We start from the raw sequence: 22,578 nt of genomic DNA on the forward strand, positions 1-22,578 counted from the left end.
CTAATAACATAATTTATACTATTGCCGAGATTTCTTTCGCAACGGTTATCAGTGGCGTACCGTGGCCGCGCCTACCCTGCATGCCCCGGGGGCTGAAGAAAATTCAATTTTGCCGCCCTTCCTCAACAGCCCGAAAAGGTTGACCCAATTTTTTTTTTTTTGGTTTGAAAAAGTGCAGAGCAAAAAAAAAAAAAAAGGATTATAAGCGCTAGCGCCCTAAAAGCAACACATTTTCAAATTTTTGCGCACATTTTTACGCCCCTTCTTCTTCCGCCGCCCCTTCGTTTTGGCACCCCGGTTTTACCCGGGGGCACGCGCCCCAAAGCCCCCCAAAAATACGCGCATGGTTATTTGCTATATTTTTCTCTGAGATCAAGGGGTAATCATTCAAACTCAAATAAATAAAAATAATTGCTTCAATGGCTATGTTTTTCATCCATCGCTCTTTTTCTCATTAACTTTCCAACCTTTTCAAAGATGTGTCATCACAAATCCAAAATAAAATCAACACCGTCCCTTTGATTTACAAGTTACCACACTTTGAATTTGTATGTATCTGTAAAAATGGTTTGCTATGTTTTGGGATCTGTCTCAGTTGGCCATTTCTCCTGTTACGATCCTGCCCAAAAGTGTCTGGTTTTAACTGGACGTCACATATTGTGATTACTATATTGTTACTGCGTAAATAATCCACCATACTTTTATGAATTGTTTGATGCCTACCCAAGATAAGGAGATATGCGGGGAGATATGCAGCTCAAGAAATACTTCCCAACAGTACGACAGCAACTTCGTGACCTCTTTTGTCCGACAGAAAATTTATACGGGTTGGTGAACACGGGTTACGTAACACAATGTTGAAATTTCAGCCGGCAAACGCTTTTTATCAAAATAGCTCCAGAAATGGAAAACACGGGTCGTATATTGCTCCATTTATGTACCCTGACCACAGATAAGATATCAAACATTTGTGTAAAGCAACAAATAATGTGTAAGTGGGAGAGCGTGGCGCAATGGTTAGGGTACTTGCCTTTAGTGCATGAGGTCCCGGGTTCGATTCCCGGCGGTGGCGATTTGCTGGGCTATTGACTTGGAAAAAAAGTCTGAAATTAATTGGCAACTTCTGTAGATTAAATTCAGACTTCCGCTCTCCCATGGTTCATTTAGAATTGGGTAAATGAATCATGAAAGTACTCCGTCCTTCGGAGGGGACGTTAAGCCGTCGGTCCCGTGTACAGAGAGCCATACCTGTACACGTATCTCGCAGCCAGTTTCGGAAAGAGTAGGGTGTTAACCCCTGACTGTTCCCAACCCGCCCCGGTGTTCAAATGGACCCCAATGGAAATAAGCTTCAATAGAGGCTTTCTTGGGTTATCCAGGGTTGTCAAAACCCGAACAAATCAAATCAAATCAAAAAATAAAAGTTGAATTAAATGGAAAAAAAGAAGCTTGAACATGTCCAAAGTAGCTCGGAAAATGAGGAAAATTGCATGTCACGAACACAAAAATGTTCATATCATCAAGCAAGAAAAAGCGCCGGAATCAAAAATGGGTGTCATGTTATAGAATAACTAAAGTTAGCTTGCCTGAAAATTTCACGATTTTTGGTTTGGGGTATATTTCTAGTCGCATATTGAACATGTTGAAATGTTTATCTTTGTGCGTGACTATTGTCACGCCATATATTGTACGGCCGATGTTTTTCCTGCAAAGAAACTTTCATTGTCAATTGTCCATTGTTGGTTATTTAACTTGAAAATAATACTCCCAACGTTCAAACAATTTTAAAAGTCAGCATAAAGGTTTGTGTTACATTATTTGGACGGTGTTAATTCATTCCAGAAATAGAATACTCGAGTGAGCCACTGAGTGGGAATAACATTGTTATTATTGTCCCCGAATCTATCGTATCTCTGGTATGGCTTAGTGGTAAATACATGTATTTGGAAGGTCGATCTTGGTTCGAACCCCGCTAGGACCTCTCTTTGATTTTTGATTTGATTTTAACTCATATTTTTTGTGCTGGGTTGCCGTGGCAACCCAGCACTTATTGTTTGGTTTCTGTTTTCTGTTGTTTCTATTAGTAATTCATGAAGAAAACGGAAACTTGTAAAAATATTGCAAAAAAATTATCAAACATGAATACTAAAATTGGCCTGTGCAGATATCAGAAATATTGTGTTGATTTTGCATTTTAAGGTAAAATAGGTATATGTTTTAGGAAAATAATATTTCTGAATCTAGACTAGGAAGTTTTGATGGTTCTCTTCACTAGCACACTGAGCTTGGCAGGCTATGGGTTCTCTGGGCAGACACACTGGGTACCATACATGCTTTGTTGTTGTTCAGTATCTGCCATGTATGGCCTGTATCTCTGTTGAGAGCTACCTGCTGAGCTGAGTGAGCAATGAATACACATGTTCCTTAATCAAGTTAATCTCTTCATGTAGATAGTGGTCTGTTATCAAATATATGTTGGATAATTTTCAACTACATGTAACATGTTTGACCCTGCAACATGCAGCATAGTTATTTGAGGGAAGACCTGTGTTAATAAATAAACAAGATCACTGCTTGGAATAAGATAGGCCTGTGTACATTTCCTGGTAACAAGATGGTGATCAAAAGCTATTGATGCACACATCACTTATTTGGGTCTATTTTTATGATGACACAAATGTCAAAACTAGAATGAAGCATTAGAGCATACGCAATGATTGGATTTTGTTACTACGAATATTATCAATAAACATTCACTTCTTGGCTTTAAAGGTGCTATTTTGGGGTTCAGTTTGTGTAGGCCTGTAATATATACTGGTACTTAAAAAAATATATTTCTTGAAAGTTTGCTTGTTACTTTGTATGCTTAAATAAAAAAAAAAAAAAAAGAGCTATGAATTAATCTATACTATAAGGTGCAAACGTCGGTTCCAACTCATGCCATCCAAACCTGGTGATAATAATATTTGAGTAGGGGGACAACACGTGAGTGTAGTTATTTGAGGTCAAAGGTCATTTAGTGTTCAAATGAGGTCATTGTTGATTTAGATAAAGCGATGGGGAAATTGCCCTCCTTTGTAGAAGTAAATTTCAATGTCAAACATTACCTAGTGGTAATAATCTGTGTAAGGGGGCATCAAGTGAGTGAAAATGTTTTGAGGTCATAGGTCATCTAGGGATCATATTTTAAAATTGTTCGTATTGGGCTGTAAGTTAGTGAACGTAAACCTTAGGAGGAGTAACAACATAAAGAGCATAAAAGTATACAAATTGGAATGGAATTGTTGTAAGGAATCCAACTGAATCATCAGTATCTGGGAAAAAGTGCCTGATTTTGAGGTTTGAACCAACCGAATCTTTGCACTTCAAATTATTTTGACTTTTTTTTTAAAAAGAAATATAAAGTTACTCAATGTGAACAACCATGTCCCAGCACATCCCTTTTTAAAGGGATTTTTATAAATCTTATTTTTCATATTTTTATTAAAGCCATAATATACGATTTCGGGCAAATTTGAAGTTTTGTTATTCCAAAAATTATAACAATATTTATAATATTAGTAAATAACTGTCAGGAAGGTTTTCACGTTAGATTTGAAGCAGAAGTAGCGAGATAAAAATGAAAGAAAACACTTAATATCTTGACCGCTTAACTGTGGTATTCTATGGGGGATTCGTCTTAATAAGACATCAAAGTTAGTTGCTCTATCTAGACAACGAACTTGGCTGATTCCAATTAGGTGTAATCTGTGGTGTAAGTTGGACATTGTGTAAAAATTACAAATATGCCAAAATATTAGGTTTGAAATTCGTGCATCTCATGATTTGATATGTATGCATAAAAGCTCATAAAATATGTTGCCGATAGGGGAGGGTCTAGTCCAATTAAAAATCGTGAAAATCTGTGTTGACGTTCCTTTATTTGATAGGCCTATATATATTCTTGAACTTTTAAAAATTACTTAAGTTTGACATGCTTTATTTGATTATTTCATATTGAAAGCTACTGAACTTAAATGCATTTTTAAAAAAGATATCAACTCGAATGTAGGATTAGGCCTAAACATGAACAAGAAATAATCATGAAAAAAGTGGGGCTTCAATCTGACATTCATTAGGCCTATATTATTAAAGACAAAAGGAAGAGAAAAAAGAAAAGAAAAACGAACTGAAAAATTCCACATCATCGATAAGATAACATGGGAATCGAACTCTCAACCTTCTGCACTGCACACCTTCGCTGTGTCCACTAAGCCATTGCATCTCTTGTTCTGGCAAAGGGTATTCTTTTGCCATCTTATTTCTCGTTCAACATGTTCAAGGATCTCACTCAACAACAATCTTTTCAAAACTGCTTGTACTTCAGTTAAATGAGATGATACTATCTTCTTTGACGACTACAATATTTTGATATACAATAGAGTATTTTGCATTTATAAAATATATAACAATAGACGTTTTTAATTGCTATATTAATCAATATAACATGTATAATAGACAGCGCCGGCTGGGATCCTTTTCGTGAAGCATCGTGACACTTGCAACGTGCGCTTACGACACGAGGACTCAAAGAACGCAACTTTTCAACCTACGACTAGGTTATTCCACCGCTCATTTTCGCTGAAATTTTAATACAAGCTCTGGTTAATTAATGCTTATCATAACAAAAAAGCATTAGACCGGCGTTTCCTCAAAGCTGTAGATATATCCATTTTAGTGATCGTGACATGCATTTTCTTTCATATTTTAGGCTACTTCGCGCACCAAAAGCATTCATTTTTTCCACAATAATTCAACTTTTACACGTTATTCTTTGCCTTATACTCATGTTTCATATCTGGGCTCAATATGGAAATGAAGGGAGAAACGACTCATGTATTCCATTTTTTTGATGTTTTCTGAAAACCCGTATTTGCCACCTGATTTTCAACATTGCGTTACGTACTACAGCAGAGGTCACGCCGGTAAAAATTACCGGAAGTGAGCTAAGTTGCTGTCGTACTGCAGAAATGGGAGACACGGGTCGTTTTTTGCTTAAATTGCGTACCATGATCACGGATATGATATCAAACATTTGTGCAAAGAACAAAAACGAGTAAAAGATGAATAATATTGAAAATAAAGAAGCTTGAACATGTCCAAAGTGGCCGGGAAAATGAGAAAAATTGAATGTCACGATCACCAAAATGGTTATATCTACAACAGTGAGTAAACGCCGGTCGTATGCTTTTCTCTAATGATAGATATTAACTAACGTTAGCTTGTATTAAATTTTCAGCGAAAATGATTGGTGGAATAATCGAGTCGTAGGTTGGAAAGTTACTCTCAAAACAGCTAGTGCCGTACTATTACGCTATGTTTTGTATTCGGCGAGGATGACGATATTTACATCCTGAACTTGCAAACGGCCACAATGTGTTTTACTTGATATTTTTCACCCCTAAATAATCTTGTATAATTCCCTGCAATACCCTATATGTGATAATAACTTACTTATCTCTCGAGCGCAATACTTCAAGCTTCTGGATGGGCACTGAAATGTGCAAAAAAATCCAATTTCTTGCGCTCTCACCTTCGAAATTTCCTGTTCATCGCGAATCTTGTTTGCATGGACAACGGAAATAAATATGGCCGACCCCGCATTTAGGGTTCATCCCATTAGTCTTCAACTGCTACGCACGGTCATCGAATGAGAAATGGCCATTTCGTTCCACTATGTTTACTAGCTTCAAAATCGGGACCGGAAGACTTAGGCTAAAACTAAATTTATACTACATCGCTAAGCGATAGTGATTTTTGGGGGCCAATGAGGTAGACCACTCTTTGTTGCGTTGGAAAAAGCGCGTATCTCATTGGTCAAGTACTGATCGGCGATGGAGTATAAATTCAGCTTAGCCGCGCATGCTTCATATGCCCGTTTAAAAGTAAATACTCGAGCATGCGACGAGAGAAACTGCGCTGAAAACGTAACTACACATTGGTTTTTTAAGGAATGCATTGACGTCGATTGTACACCCAAACCTCGTATTATATACAAGCAACAATTTGGAGTGGTTCGTATAAATGCAGGTGAGACAAATTCAATAAAAAGTGACATAAATACGGTGAAATACCACCATGGATTTTAGCATTGTAACCAGTTCAGTCGCTATACAGATGTTGTATTGCGACTGATTATTCGGTCTAAAAACAGCCCCGTGTCGCAATCTTGCGTGACCCGCTAGTGACAAGTGTCACTAGCAAAATAGCAGCCGGCCTTGTCATTATATCGAATAATAATCGTCAGAATCGTCCAGTTCAGTGACTCCAGTGATATTTATTTATTCAAGCAAAATACTGCATTGACTTACACAATATTGAAGTCAATATAAAAAGTAATATCACCTCATTTGACTGAACTTAAAAGCAGTTTAAAAAATATTATTGTTGATCGAGTCCTTGAATGAGAAATAAGATTGCAAAAGATACGAGAATGGTACAGCAGGTTATGATGGTCTAGTGGTTGACGCCGTGGTTTGAAGTGCGAGAGGTTGAAGGTTCGAATCCACAGCATTTCGGGTTTTTTTTTCTCTCTTGTTCTGTTAGACCTATCATGGTGTATGTATGTAGGCCCGTCAGTATTATGATCATTTGAAAATATTTCTATGCAACACGTTTGCAATGTTTTTCTTTATGTGTAGGCCTACATATTAAAAAATGAGATAGCGTCAGCCATAATTTACGTATTTCAAACCTGATATTTTGGCATAATATTATTTGTAATTTTTACACCGTTCTTACACCCGCCCTACCCAGACATACACATAATTGGAATCAGCGTTTCGTTGTCTAGAGTAACTTTAATTAATTATCTACAATAGAACACCATACGGCGGTCAAGATAAAAAAAATGCTTTCTTTCATTTTACCTCATTATTTCTGCTTCAAATGATCAGAAACCCTTCCTGAAAAATGTTTACTAATATCATAAATATCAAAAAACAAAAAAAACAAAAAAACAAACGCAACGGTAGGGTTTGAACTTCCAACCTCCCGCACTTCAGGCACGGCCTTAGCCACTAGACCATCACAACCTGCTAACTTATTCTCGTACCTTTTGCAATGTTATTTCTAATTCAGTGTCTCGTTCTTTTTCTTGGACACCCTGTATTATACAGTTAGCAAAATATCATGCCTATTAAACGTATTATTCTATGCGCAATTAAATAGCTTTTTTTTTTTGTCACTACATGTAATATCGTGCATGATTAAGAAAACGGGTTACAAACGGATAACTTGGTAGTGAAAATCATTATGAAATACACATCATGATAAAGAAATGTCAATTTTATGTGAACCATTTCCGTTTTTATTAATTTGTTTTTCTATTTTTTGTACTTTTTAATCCAAATATAAAACACATTATATATTCTCGAAATTCACTTTTTTAACAAAAAGACAATCGGGTTGACAATTGGAAAGAAAATACAAGGAAAGTAAAGAAGATTTTCAAATCGAATGTGTTTTTGTTAAAGAGGTAATTTTTTTTTAAACCTTCAGTTTTTAAAAATCCCTCAAACATTAAATAATGCTTGTTCAATTAGGGACATTTGTCAATTTTGACTTCTGGATACCTGTTAGACAACAATTAAAGACTAGTCTTACAATAAAATATTAATTTGAAGTGAAAAACATTGAGTTTTTGAACAAATCTGTAAAAATCATCATTCCAAAAAAAAAAAAAAAAATTGCGACCCTGATTTTTCAGGATTTAGGGTAGGGCAACACAACAATTTTTTTTGGCCTAATATAGCAGCAGCAGCCTTTTTGACATTGGTAGTTTGTAAGTTGTTACCATGGTTACTGGTCAAAATAATAGAAACGGAAATTTATATTTTTTGACATTTTTTCCATATCAATCAACTTGAGAACCGAATAGTTCTATCAAATTGTTGACATTTTTGACATTCTTAAAAAAATAGATATCATAATATCTTTAAAACCATTTTATCAAATGAATTTTTTGCTTGTTTTGTTTGTTTTATTTTATTTTTGTTGCAAATGATAGCTAAAACACGTGGACTTCACATCTGTAAACACTGAATGGTTAGTGACAAGACATTGTAAAAATCGCAGCATTCGTTGGAACCATCTTTTATAAGACACCCGTATTTTACTGAAGGCTGAGCAAACTTGTGACCCTTTATTCCACACAAGGATTAGTAACTGTTTATAAGCAACAACAAAAATTATTTGTTATCTACATTTTGGAATTTTGGAAAACACAAAACACATAATAACTGCACAATGTTTCAAAATCATTTGGCGTTGAATATGGTAGAGATCGTTTTTGCGAAACTAAAAAAACCCACTTTTTTAAGGTATAGTTTCACTGTAAAATTTATATAAAATCTGAAATTCCAAAGAAAGATAAAGGTACGTTAAGGTTACATCTAAACACATTCTTACCGATTTAAATTTAAATGATATTCATAGTTTTAAAAATTAGAAAAAAAATGGGCATTGACCGGTACTTATACTTCTGGGACACCATAATTCAGCAGATTATAGTATGCATTTACATACAAGATGCCTTAATTTTGGTCGATTACACTGAGGTACAATTATTTATATTTAAAATTACATCACCATCACTGGAATAGAATCTGATGAAATACTTCTTAATGTGTATCTTACCTCTTCATGTTGTCTCATCATCTGCAATAAATGAAGAAATAGAAATGTTATAATATGTTTGAAAATGTGCAGCTCATCATAAAAGATGCCCAAACACCAATATCCAAACAAGTTCTTAGGGCATCTTAACATACCCTACCAAGTATATTATTAATTCATGAAGAAAATTGCGGACAAAAACAATTGTGATTTACATACAATTCGTTGCTGTTTTGGCAAACTGTCGTATGCAGTTTTGAGAAAATCCCATTTAAAGTTTTTTCCATTTTTGGAGACCCACCGGAGAGCACCAAAGTAAAATATGTTTATTATTTTCAAAGAATATAATCAATAATATATCTGTCTTTGTTCTCAATATAATACAAACTTTTTATTCATTCACTAATTAGAAGTAATTAATCTGTAAACTCATGCGACAGTATGCCAAAATAATGCACAATTTGACAACCTATGTCACTGTATGTATTAATTATGATACGCCATGTGATACGACAGTATGTCAAAACAGTAGGCAACTGCAGTTACACGGTGACCTATGGCGACGTATCATGATACGATTATGATACGACTGTATGCCAAATCACAGAACGAAGATTTCGGGGGAGGGGGTAGTACATAAAAACCATGCCGTATCATACTAATTAGTGCCATATCTCAAATAATTACATTTAGGTCTCAAAACTTTGTGAATATATAGAGTTTCATTCATAGATTTTGAAAGTTTATATAACTCATTTTGCCCAAAAATCGTCATATGACAGTATGCCAAAACAGCGACGAATTATTTACATTTAAAAATTACATCACCATCACTGGAATAGAATCTGATGAAATACTTCTTAATGTGTATCTTACCTCTTCAAGATGTAGTTTCAGCTGCAATAAATGAAGAAACAGAAAATTTATAATAGGTTTAAAAATTTGCAGCTCATCTTAAAAGATGCCAAAACTCCAGTATTCATACAAGTTTATTATTCCGTTATGTGGTGGTGGAACTGATGATCTATGGCAGCGTCTGATTCCGACCTACGAATCTTTGGCTGGCAAATTTGCATGATCACAAAACTTAGCAAACTATAGAATTTCTGCAATAAAGTGTCATCCTTTAGTTCTTCCTAATGCACATCTTTTTCAAGATTCAGAATATTTTTGTAACAAGAGATAAACACATCCAAATTAAAAAGTCTCCATCCCCATTTAATCAGAGTCTGATGAGTTTATGGCAAAATAATTTATATAATAATTTTCTATACACTTTCCTTCGAAGGTTGATACCAAATTTGATATCAAAAGTTTAATCATCGTGAGCATAGCAGCCGTTGTTTGGCAATTCGTGCAATTTTAAAAGTGACAATTACGAATTGACCACGCAAAAGACAATGCATGCATGGTATCAGCTTATTATGTGGCCTGAAGCAACCCGTACAGGAATCATTGTGCACTTGCCTGTGCACAATTGAAAGAGCACAATTGATAGATTTTCACATCTGATCTTTTCAGTCACCCTACACCCACTGTTTGTTAGCTCATTTTTAACCTGGAATTTCGCGATTAATAAACTGGCAGATTTTAAAATCAGAATTGTTCAGTGAAGTGCCAATATATTATGATATGACATTATGACATTATGATATGTTGCATTCAATAATATAAGCCAACGTACACTTTACTTTTACTGTCACTAATATAATTATATAAACTTTTTCATAACAATTTTATACTAGTATATATTTTGATGTAATAAATATCAGTATAATTTCGAGTTCAACTGAATGCTTTCATCATGATTAACATTAATAACATGCTTTTATTTATCAAAATAGACTATGGCATAGTCTAAATGGTTAGTGACAAGACATTGTAAAAATCATCTTTTATAAGACACCCGTATTTTACTGAAGGCTGAGCAAACTTGTGATCCTTTATTCCACACAAGGATTAGTAACTGTTTATAAGCAACAACAAAAATTATTTGTTATCTACATTTTGGAATTTTGGAAAACACAAAACACATAATAACTGCACAATGTTTCAAAATCATTTGGCGTTGAATATGATAGAGATCGTTTTTGCAAAACTAAAAAAAAAACACTTTTTTAAGGTATAGTTTCACTGTAAAATTTATATAAAATCTGAAATTCCAAAGAAAGATAAATGTACGTTAAGGTTAGATCTAAAAACATTCTTACCCATTTAAATCGGTCAATGCCCATTTAAAAATGGGCATTGACCGGTACTTATAATTCTGGGGAGGGTGGTACATAAAAACCATGCCGTATCATACTAATTAGTGCCATATCTCAACTAATTACATTTAGGTCTCAAAACTTTGTGAATATATAGAGTTTCATTCATAGATTTTGAAAGTTTATATAATTCATTTTGCCCAAAAATCGTCATATGACAGTATGCCAAAACAGCGACGAATTATTTACATTTAAAAATTACATCACCATCACTGGAATAGAATCTGATGAAATACTTCTTAATGTGTATTTTACCTCGTCAAATCGTTCCTTCTTCAATAAATGAAGAAATAGAAAATTTATAATATGTTTAAAAATTTGCAGCTCATCATAAAAGATGCCAAAACTCCAATATCCAAACAAGTTCATTATTCCGTTATGTGGTGGTGGAACTGATGGTCTATGGCAGCATCTGTTTCCGACCTACGAATCTTTGGCTGGCAAATTTGCATGATCACAAAACTTAGCAAACTATCGAATTTCGGCAATAAAGTGCCATCCTTTACTTCTTCCCAATACACATCTTTTTCAAGATTCAGAATATTTTTGTAACAAAGAGATAAACACATCCAAATTAAAAAGTCTCCATCCCCATTTAATCAGAGTCTGATGAGTTTATGGCAAAATAATTTATATAATAATTTTCTATACACTTTCCTTCGAAGGTTGATACCAAATTTGATATCAAAAGTTTAATCATCGTGAGCATAGCAGCCGTTGTTTGGCAATTCGTGCAATTTTAAAATGACAATTACGAATTGACCACGCAAAAGACAATGCATGCATGGTATCAGCTTATTATGTGGCCTGAAGCAACCCGTACAGGAATCATTGTGCACTTGCCTGTGCACAATTGAAAGAGCGGGGTATTTGAGTTGCATTTTGACATGCATGGGTAAACCTTTAACCTGCTGGCCTATACGCCGTAGAAGTGACGTAGTTAATCGGATTAACTACCATAGCAATAGATGAATACAATTTTGACTATACCGCCCTGCACTACAACGATCACGCATTGCAGATGCATTGAACCATAGATGTCAAAGAAAGCATGATTACTCGCACCTGTAAGATAAGTATCTTTGAAAAGCGCGTTATTGTATTCAATCTATGTTTGCTGACATACACAGGTGATTAGTGCAATCTGCTTGTAGTGCAGAGCGATCTATTCAAAAATTGTATTCATCTATTGCTATGGTAGTTAATCCGATTATGACGTCACTTCTACGGCGTATTCAGGCGACGTAATTCTTGGCACTCACGCTAGCTCCGCTACGTGATACAATTCCCTATGTCATTTTTAAAATTGCACGAATTTCCAAACAACGGTGTCTATGCTCACGATGATTAAACTTTTGATATCAAATTTGGTATCAACCTTTCGAAGGAAAGTGTATAGAAAATTAGTATATGAATTATTTTGCCATAAACTCCTCAGACTCTGATTAAATGGGGATGGAACTAGTGGAGATTATTTAATTTGGCTGTGTTTATATGAATCGTGTAGGAAATTGTCTGAGAATGTTAAAACGACATTGATATTGTCGAGTGAATGGTCAAATAAATAAAAACGAGAATTTACATTTTTTGACATTTTACATATCACTCAACGTGGATACCGAATAGTTGTACTAATATCAAAGATTACATTCAAATGTTAATAGTTTGTTAGTTTTTGAGTTATTGGTAAAAATCTTGACACAAGAATTTGCATTTTTGACGTATTTCCAGGCTATCACTCAACTTGAGAACCGAATAGTTTTCAGAAAATTCTTTGTAGATGCATGTTTCACTCTTAGCCAAAAAGGTTTGATATTGATAAAAATTATACAAATTGAGCCACTGATGGACGCGCGTATCGTAAGCCATAGCTATCAGAATTCGAATGGGCCCAGTCAGGTGGTGTATGACGTGCATTCCCTAAATTCAGTAAATTTTCATCGTCAACCGTGTAATTGAATGGGATTATTTTGAAATTTTGAAATATCACAAACAAATAGGCCTATGTTGATAAATAATATAAATACAAGCTAAAACCGTTGGGGTTCGATAATGAACCCCACAAAACTAACCGAGTATATGGAAAATGCCATACGGCCGGGCGGTTTCACGAGTTGCCGGCTCGACCATGTCATCCGCCGCCTGGGCCCAGTCGACCGGGAAATTTCTCGGTCGTCCGGTTAAAATGCGAGTGACTGGCTATTTTAACCAATCAGCGCAAATAACCCACTCGTTCTTATTTTATTCCACTCGAACGACATACTCACTAAATCGGACCGCCCATTTTCAGCCTATGTTTCATTCGACCGGGATAAGAGGCGTGGCCTGACCACGTGATTAGCCCGGTCGTAGAGTACAGGATGTACTGGTTTCCGATACGACCGGGCTGCTAGTTCTGTTTACCATTTACCAGGCAAAGAAAAATACACATGCCTCATATGAATGCATAGACCATGTGCGTATACTATTAAAGTGACCATTGAGCGCTGCTTGCAGTAAAGCGTTCATACACAAGGCATGATTAAATTTTAATATTAGAAAATAACACAGAGGATGTCCGACAATTAGGCAAAAGCAGTATTTTGAATGTTATGCATTACAACATTATTTTACTTGGATTACCAATATGGAATTCATGTTCCAGAACATTAATGGCGTGGCTACTAACTGTTATACCAGATAGCCAACAACATTATCATACTCTTTCCACGTGGATCTTTCACAGCCTCCATGCTCTGTGGGCTGGTCAAAAGTCCGGTCGCATGGAAATTCACCGAGTCGATAATCTTGACCGAATGGAAAACATTACGACCGAGTGGGCTCATTTCGTGATTGGTTAAGACGCTCGGTCGTGCGGATTTAGCCCCGGTCGACCAAGAAAAATCCCACTCGACCGGGCCCACTCGAATACTGATAGGAATGGCCAACGATACGCGCGTAAGGCTTCAAAAGTCTCAGTTGAGTGATGTATAGGGTGGTGCGTTGAAACATGGCCTGTCATATTTTATATTGTAAATTGTAAACAATAATAAACAATAATAACCATCAAAACACAATAATTCGTCGGTCGCAACACATAGTGGCGTACGTGAAGGACAAAATACGTGTCCGAGCAAAACGTTTTTGAAGGATACGCTACTACTAATGGAGTCGATACTCCTCCACTGTTATCTCTCAGTGGCCCAATTCCATTTAAAATTAAACTTTAAGGTTCAAACCATTAAACTGTATATTTAATAGTTAACAAGGAATAACTATTATAGGATATTAGCTAGCTCTTAACCTATACGCCACTATGTGAAACGGAAATTTGGAAAATGGCTATACGCCACTATGTGTTGCGACCGACGAATTTCATTTAGATTTTATTTACCTGCTTATAAACTTATCACATTTCACTCAAATTGCTGTAAAATCTGAAAAACTTGACAAATTTACACGATTCAACTTGCACTGTGGAGGCTGCCATGTTAAAATTCTTGATTTTTTTCTGGCGTTTTTATTCTTCAAAGTTTTTCAATGTCGATTCGCCCAAATGTTCTTTACCCACAATGTTGAACGATTTCTAGCTTCTAGCCACTTCAGTAATACTGTAGCTTTCATACGTAACTCAATTACCCGATTTCGCTCAGTTTTAGACGATTGTTTACCTTTTTTTGCAGGCCATTGTTTACATAATATCCTATCACTTTAAATCCCTCCAACATGCAGTAGATACTTCCGGTATCACAATTCACTAAAATCGCTGTAAAATCTGAAAAACTTCACCAATTTTCATGATTCAACTTGCACTGTGGAGGCTATAATCCTGTTTATGCACAAAGTAATTGCCCCTAGTCTGCTGCCTTCACGTAAAATGCTAGAGTATACTAAACATGATAGGAGCCAGGCCATGTTTAAACGCACCACCCTATATTTTACATGCCCATTCAGGCTGTACGGTCAATAACCATTGTTACATCATATCATCTACTCTGTTTTATCAACGAGCTCTGTTTTTTGTTTATTTTTTTTGGCAAATGATGTAATGTAATGTATGTAATGTAATGTAATGTAATGTAATGTAATGTAATGTAATGTAATGTAATGTATGTAATGCAATGTATGTAATGTTTATGTAATGTAATGTAATGTATGTAATGTAATGTATGTAATGTTTATGTAATGTAATGTAATGTAATGTAATGTAATGTAATGTAAGTAATGTAATGTAATGTAAGTAATGTAATGTAATGTAATGTAATGTATGTAATGTAATGTAATGTAATGTAATGTAATGTAATGAAATGTAATGTAATGGCACTCGCTTTTATGGGACACCTGTATTCCACTGAAAGCTGGGCAAAATACTTTATTCCACACAAGGATGGAAAACATTACGACCGAGTGGGCTCATTTCGTGATTGGTTAAGACGCTCGGTCGTGCGGATTTAGCCCGGTCGACCAAGAAAAATCCCACTCGACCGGGCCCACTCGAATATTGATAGGCATGGCCAACGATACGCGCGTAAGGCTTCAAAAGTCTCAATTGAGTGATGTATTTTACATGCCCATTCAGGCTGTACGGTCAATAACCATTGTTACATCATATCATCTACTCTGTTTTATCAACGAGCTCTGTTTTTTGTTTATTTTTTAGCAAATGGTGTAATGTAATGTATGTAATGTAATGTAATGTAATGTATGTAATGTAATGTAATGTAATGTAATGTAATGTATGTAATATTTATGTAATGTAATGTAATGTATGTAATGTAATGTAATGTAATGTAATGTAATGTAAGTAATGTAATGTAATGTAAGTAATGTAATGTAATGTAAGTATTGTAATGTAATGTAATGTAATGTATGTAATGTAATGTAATGTAATGTAATGTAATGAAATGTAATGTGAAAACTGAATATTTGGAGGTAACACATTGTAAAAAATCACAATATTCGTTGGCACTCGCTTTTATGGGACACCTGTATTCCACTGAAAGCTGGGCAAAATACTTTATTCCACACAAGGATGGAAAACATTACGACCGAGTGGGCTCATTTCGTGATTGGTTAAGACGCTCGGTCGTGCGGATTTAGCCCGGTCGACAAAGAAAAATCCCACTCGACCGGGCCCACTCGAATACTGATAGGCATGGCCAACGATACGCGCGTAAGGCTTCAAAAGTCTCAATTGAGTGATGTATTTTACATGCCCATTCAGGCTGTACGGTCAATAACCATTGTTACATCATATCATCTACTCTGTTTTATCAACGAGCTCTGTTTTTTGTTTATTTTTTTTGGCAAATGATGTAATGTAATGTAATGTAATGTAATGTAATGTAATGTAATGTAATGTATGTAATGTAATGTAATGTAATGTATGTAATGTAATGTATGTAATGTTTATGTAATGTAATGTAATGTATGTAATGTAATGTAATGTATGTAATGTTTATGTAATGTAATGTAATGTAAGTAATGTAATGTAATGTAATGTATGTAATATAATGTAATGTAATGAAATGTAATGTGAAAACTGAATATTTGGAGGTAACACATTGTAAAAAATCACAACATTCGTTGGCACTCGCTTTTATGGGACACCTGTATTCCACTGAAAGCTGGGCAAAATACTTTATTCCACACAAGGATCACTTTGTAAACATCATAAATAATCCATTATTATCGCCATTTCTATTGGAAGTTAAAACCGCGACATAGTGAAAATAACTATATAGCGTTTAGAAATCATTTCATGTTGAACATTGATAGTTGTGTATTTCAAAACAGAGATCGTTTCTGCGATATTAAAAAAACACCCACTTTTGTAAGATATTGTGTAATTTCAATAAAGAAGATCACATTTTAAAATGTAAAATTCCTAAGAAAGCTAAAAGTACGTAAAGGTTAGATCTAAAAACAAACACACCAATTTAAATGATACTATAGATTAAAGAATTGAAAATGATGGGTTTTTAATGGGTATTGATTGTCCTGTACAGTCAGCAAAATATCATGCCTATTAAACGTATATATTATTCTATGCGCAATTTAAATAGCTTTTTTTTGTCACTAATATCGTGCATGATTAAGAAAACGGGTTGCAAACGGATAACTTGGTAGTGAAAATCATTATGAAATACACATCATGATAAAGAAATTTCAATTTTATGTGAACCATTTCCGTTTTGTTTCTTGTTATTAATTTGTTTGTCTATTTTTTGTGCTTTCTAATCCAAATATAAAACACATTATTATATTATAAATTCCCTTTTTTAACAAAAAGACAATTGGGTTGACAATTGACATCCCTGTTGGAAAGAAAATACATTGAAAGAAAAGAGGGTTTTCAAAAGGAATTCAATTTGCAACCCGATTAATGTGTTTTTGTTAAAAAGGTTAATTCAAAAATGTAATGTGTTATGCGGTAAAATTGCTCTGAATTGCTCTACCTTATATACAGGAAGCAAGAAAACAAGTTTATCTCATAAACCCGATGGACTTTAGTAATGCTAAATGAGTGTCAGTCTATCTCTCTTCCTATATCTCCTCTATCTCTGTATTAGTTTATGAAATGACTTATGTTAAATTGTTCACGTATGTTAATGAATATTGAAATTCTTATCCATCTATATAAAAATACGATAGTGCATCACGTTGTTATAATTAGAAACATTTTAACTTTTTTCTTACCCACTGACCGAAATCAAAGGCATGAATGGTAGAAGAAGTCTGAAGAGAAAAAAAAACACATGTGCATAAGTACATCATTCAATGGGCTATTCCAGATAAAACATGCACCCCGTATAGAGGGTAACGGAAATCCAGATGTCTCTTGGGCTCGGAATTCCAGTCAATTCTACAATATGCTTGATAAAATTCCAGCCTATTCTGCCTATGCTTGGCGCAAGTACGAATATTAAAGATCATGTCAGAATCAGACAGACATAATTATATATTATTGATATGTTGTTTTTCAAATGTGTCAATTAAATGACATTAACCTATTAAGTTGTGAAGGACAATTATGCGTATCCATATAAAGTGTAAGCTTCGGGGATTTGTCAAATTAGAGTAATGTGGTTACCATGGTTACTGTGACCAGCAAGTTGCAAAAAAAAAAAACGACTGATAAAGAACACCTAAAAGTTGTTATATTTATAATTGAGCACATTCAACCTTTAGAAGGAAACAAAAAGAGTAACTTTTTTGCTGCTGCTAATCATATTGGGAGCAAATCGGGATGGGGACTTTTTGAAACTTGTTGCGTTCTTTCCGTTTGGAAATATTTGTTATGGATTATTATTTTCCTGCAATAACAAATCAATATGGGCCTACAGTAGTTTTACTTCTAACTGAGATTTTATATATTTTAGGGAAACTGGTTCTTGATCTTATTTAATCAATCATTTTGAAAATAAAAATTTCAAAATAACAAGGCAATGCTCTTTTGTGAGCCTTTTTCCTATAAGAAACAAATGAGCGAAATACGTCCTGTCTCAAAAAACAAAAAAACAAACAAAAAAAACAAAAAAACTCTAAATATTGTAATTCGGTAATCACCACTAAATAACTGTTTAAACATTCAAATCGGAGTCTCTCTATCTCTCTTTCTCGCGGTCTCTTCTCTATCGCAGTATTAGTTTATTTATGATGAACCTCAAAAGCTTACGTAACATTAAAATTGAAGTTACCTCTCTCTCAGATTCGCCTGGATGCTCTGTGGTTGCCATGGTTGTGAACCATAAGTCTTGACTGGATCCTTAAAATTCACAGATTCTCACTGTAACACGCAGAAAGAAAGATATATTTAATAACAAACAAACTAATAAACAAATAAATATAGCTAAAGTAAACATTCTAATCACTATAATAATTAATTCAAAGAATATTAAATCAAAAATACGCTAATTGTGATTTTAAAATAAAATGTATAAACCAAAACATGTGTAAAGGTGTATAATGGTTATTAAAAAATAATGACAATGATAATGAGGCAAAACTCATTAGACCAACAGCGCGTATGTATTGACCTGACAAGCAAATTATGAATGAAATATATGGTAACTATTATTTTGATAATAATGTGACCCAATATGAGTAAATGAGGCGCATTGCGGGAAATATCAAAATTGAGATATGCATATTTTGGTAATCTGCATTAACTAATGAATATTTTGATACCAAAATCAATATACTACAGCATTCCTATCAAAAGAATTAATGATTAGAAATCATTTTGCTGCCAAAATTTAATCAATTTTGACCTTGTTTCACATTTGTGACGCGTCATGTCAAAAGCAGACACTTTTGGGCAGGATCGTAAATGGAGAAATAGCCAAAAATCTGCCCGCGGGTGATTTTTTCACAATTTGGGTTTGTTGCAAATTTGTGATGTTATTAATGTTAAAAATATTGTCTGATAGTTTCAGACCAGAATATAACTGGCATCTTGTATTTTTTGAGACATTTTTCAAGGTAATTCCTACTCTCAACATTGTCAATAATATATTTAAAGGCCGATATCTCAATTTCGAATTTTATAATACCATAACTTACAAACTCAATATCTTCGCTTAGGAATGTCCGATTTCATTGGGGAAAACAGCGTTGTGGAGCAAAATATCTCTTATTTAAGATATGTAAAAACCTTAAAAATTGATAACATGACACCTGTCCCATGGCTACATTTGCTTTGTGTTATCTTCAGTAGAAAGCACACCTGTCCCATGGCTACATTTGCTGTGTGTTATCTTCAGTAGATAGCACACCTATCCCATGGCTACATTTGCTGTGTGTTATCTTCAGGAGATAGCACACTTATCCCATGGCTACATTTGCTGTGTGTTATCTTCAGTAGATAGCACACCTGTCCCATGACTACATTTGCTGTGTGTTATCTTCAGTAGATAGCACACCTGTCCCATGACTACATTTGCTGTGTGTTATCTTCAGTAGATAGCACACCTGTCCCATGACTACATTTGCTGTGTGTTATCTTCAGTAGATAGCACACCTGTCCCATGACTATATTTGCTGTGTGTTATCTTCAGTAGATAGCACACCTGTCCCATGACTACATTTGCTGTGTGTTATCTTCAGTAGATAGCACACATGCCCCATGGCTACATTTGCTGTGTGTTATTTTAAGTAGATAGCACACATGCCCCATGGCTACATTTGATGTGTGTTATTTTAAGTAGATATCACACATGCCCCATGGCTACATTTGCTGTGTGTTATATTCAGTAGATAGCACACCTGCCCCATGGCTACATTTGCTGTGTGTTATCTTCAGTAGATAGCACACCTGCCCCATGGTTACATTTGCTGTGTGCTATCTTCAGTAGATATCACACATGCCCCATGGCTACATTTGATGTGTGTTATTTTAAGTAGATAGCACACATGCCCCATGGCTACATTTGATGTGTGTTATTTTAAGTAGATATCACACATGCCCCATGGCTACATTTGCTGTGTGTTATATTCAGTAGCCCCATGGCTACATTTGCTGTCAGTATTATTGCACACCTGATCAATGTAGATTTCATGGGTGTTATCGTCAGTAGAGCTATATAGCACACCTGCACCACAGACCTGCACCATGACTATATTTATTGTGTATTATCATTAGTAAAGAGCACATGTCCCATTGTTACATTTGCTGTGTTATCTCAATAGACACCACAGATGTCAATTGGTTACATATAGTGCTGTGTGTTATCTTCAGAAGAAAGCAAACCATGCTCTGGGTCTTTGTTTATACCGTATTTAGCATATAACTTAAGCATACCAACTTCATTAATGTGGTATCTTCGAATTCAGTATAAAGTGTCCTTTGATGTAAATATGATTTTCTTAATGTTTGTTGTCAAAGATGTTACCATAAGTTTCAAATCAAATATAAACGATAGTATATTTTAAATCTTGATGTAACATTGTGACATAATGACAATGGAATTTAATTTAAATAATTTGTAATTTATGAAGATAATCAAATGCTTTATCCGGTGCTCAAAAAGCAGGATTCATTGTAACCTACATGTACACCAGCAGTGTTCATGAATTTAAAAGCTAGGGGTTCCCTTTTATACTATTTGTATGCCTCAATCACTTCATCAGTATAATGATTTATTACAAATAATACAATTATACTGAGCGTTCAGATGATGTCATGGATGTATACCTATAAACGATCAACTCACCTTATTTATTGATACTGGTTGCCTAATACCGCAGTATTTGTTTATATGTATGGCACGATAACAATAAACACTATAATTACACATACTATCCAAATATATTATAAACGTAAAAGCTCACCTTATTTAACGATACTTGTTACAAATATGTTGATTTGTCAGATTTTTCTGAACAAAGGAAGAAAATATGGCCGCTGTTGAGAATGGGAAAAACCCAGATAAAAATAAAACATGCGTATTGTTAAAGCGATGCTAGAGCGAAGTTCAAGGCCATCACACCGCCAGTTTGAGTTAGCACACGTACGCCACTGATATTGGAAACACTGATATATGAAGCTTATAGCTTAGGTGCTCGATCAGTGGCGTACCGTGGTCGCTCCAACCCAGGGGGGCTGAAGAAAATTCAATTTTGCCGCCCCTTCCTCAACAGCCCGAAAAGGTTGACCCAATTTTTTTTTCGGTGGTTTGAAAAAGTGAAGAAAAACTAAAAAAACATTTTCTAATACTTTTCAAATTTTTTCCGCCCTTTTTTCTTTACTATTTAATTTTGCCGCCCCTTCTTCTTCCGCCGCCCCTTCGTTTTGGCCGCCCCCTGCTGGCGCCCCAAAGCCCCCCAAGTAATACGCGCATGTCGATGGTTTTCTAGTATGGGGGAACTGTGACAAAAACTCTGAAAAATAGACTGTAAACAATCCCTTCCCCCTCTACCCATTCTATCCCCAACTAAATGTATGTATGTGGTGAGCGTGAGCGTGAGAGTCGGTTTAAATTTAAATTTTAATTACAATTCCTCTATCTCATTATTGCAGACTCAAACTGGTGGTGTGCATTATGCTTTTTAGGGCGCGTACCACTAAATCAGCTCTTCATAGAAAAATATGTGAAAACTAGGCCCTATTATCATTTCGTATAGTGTTTTCTATTTAAAAGTATGTTGAAATAACTAGATTTTACTATAGCTCAATTAAAGGAGGATTTCGTGATCCTAGCATCCTCTTTTTATAACATTTTCAGTAGATATCCACGAAAAAAGCTTATTCCCAAAATTTCAGTTGATTCCGATTTTACGTTTGCGAGTTCTGCATGATTATGTGTATTACTATTACACTGCTCCATAGGCCACTGTTGTAATTTCTTCCTGGCATACCAGAACGAAAATCAAATTTGCCAGAGGTTTCCAGTGGTCTCAACTTTTTTTGAGAAAAGTGGGGGATGAGGCTGTAGATCACGAAATGCCCTTTTAATTGAGGACTATTCCCAATTTCTGAAAAATACAGAACTAATTTGCTTCAATTAAAAATAGAATAATAATAAATTATAATAAAAACAAAAACAAACAAAAAATAAAATAAAATAAAAACACATTTTAATTTATAGTTAACCTAACTGGGAATAAAAGTTATTTTGTTCAACAATGTTAGAAAGTTGGGAAACAATCACCGATTTTTTTATTTCTAGTTTTTCCT

At 34.8% G+C, this 22,578-nt stretch overlaps 1 protein-coding gene across 2 annotated transcripts in view; it reads right to left on the bottom strand.

Moving 5' to 3' along the window:
- Positions 1-21,376, bottom strand: part of LOC140163122 (uncharacterized) — a 127,237-nt gene extending 105,861 nt beyond the window's left edge. For both annotated transcript variants that reach the window (XM_072186498.1, XM_072186497.1), the window contains exon 1: positions 21,234-21,376. The gene's annotated coding sequence lies outside the window, so the exon portion shown is untranslated. The remainder of the gene's footprint in view (positions 1-21,233) is intronic.
- Between the last annotated feature and the right edge of the window lie 1,202 nt (positions 21,377-22,578).

Source organism: Amphiura filiformis, chromosome 10 (genome assembly GCF_039555335.1).
Source record: "Amphiura filiformis chromosome 10, Afil_fr2py, whole genome shotgun sequence".
In the NCBI taxonomy this organism is placed as follows: domain Eukaryota; kingdom Metazoa; phylum Echinodermata; class Ophiuroidea; order Amphilepidida; family Amphiuridae; genus Amphiura; species Amphiura filiformis.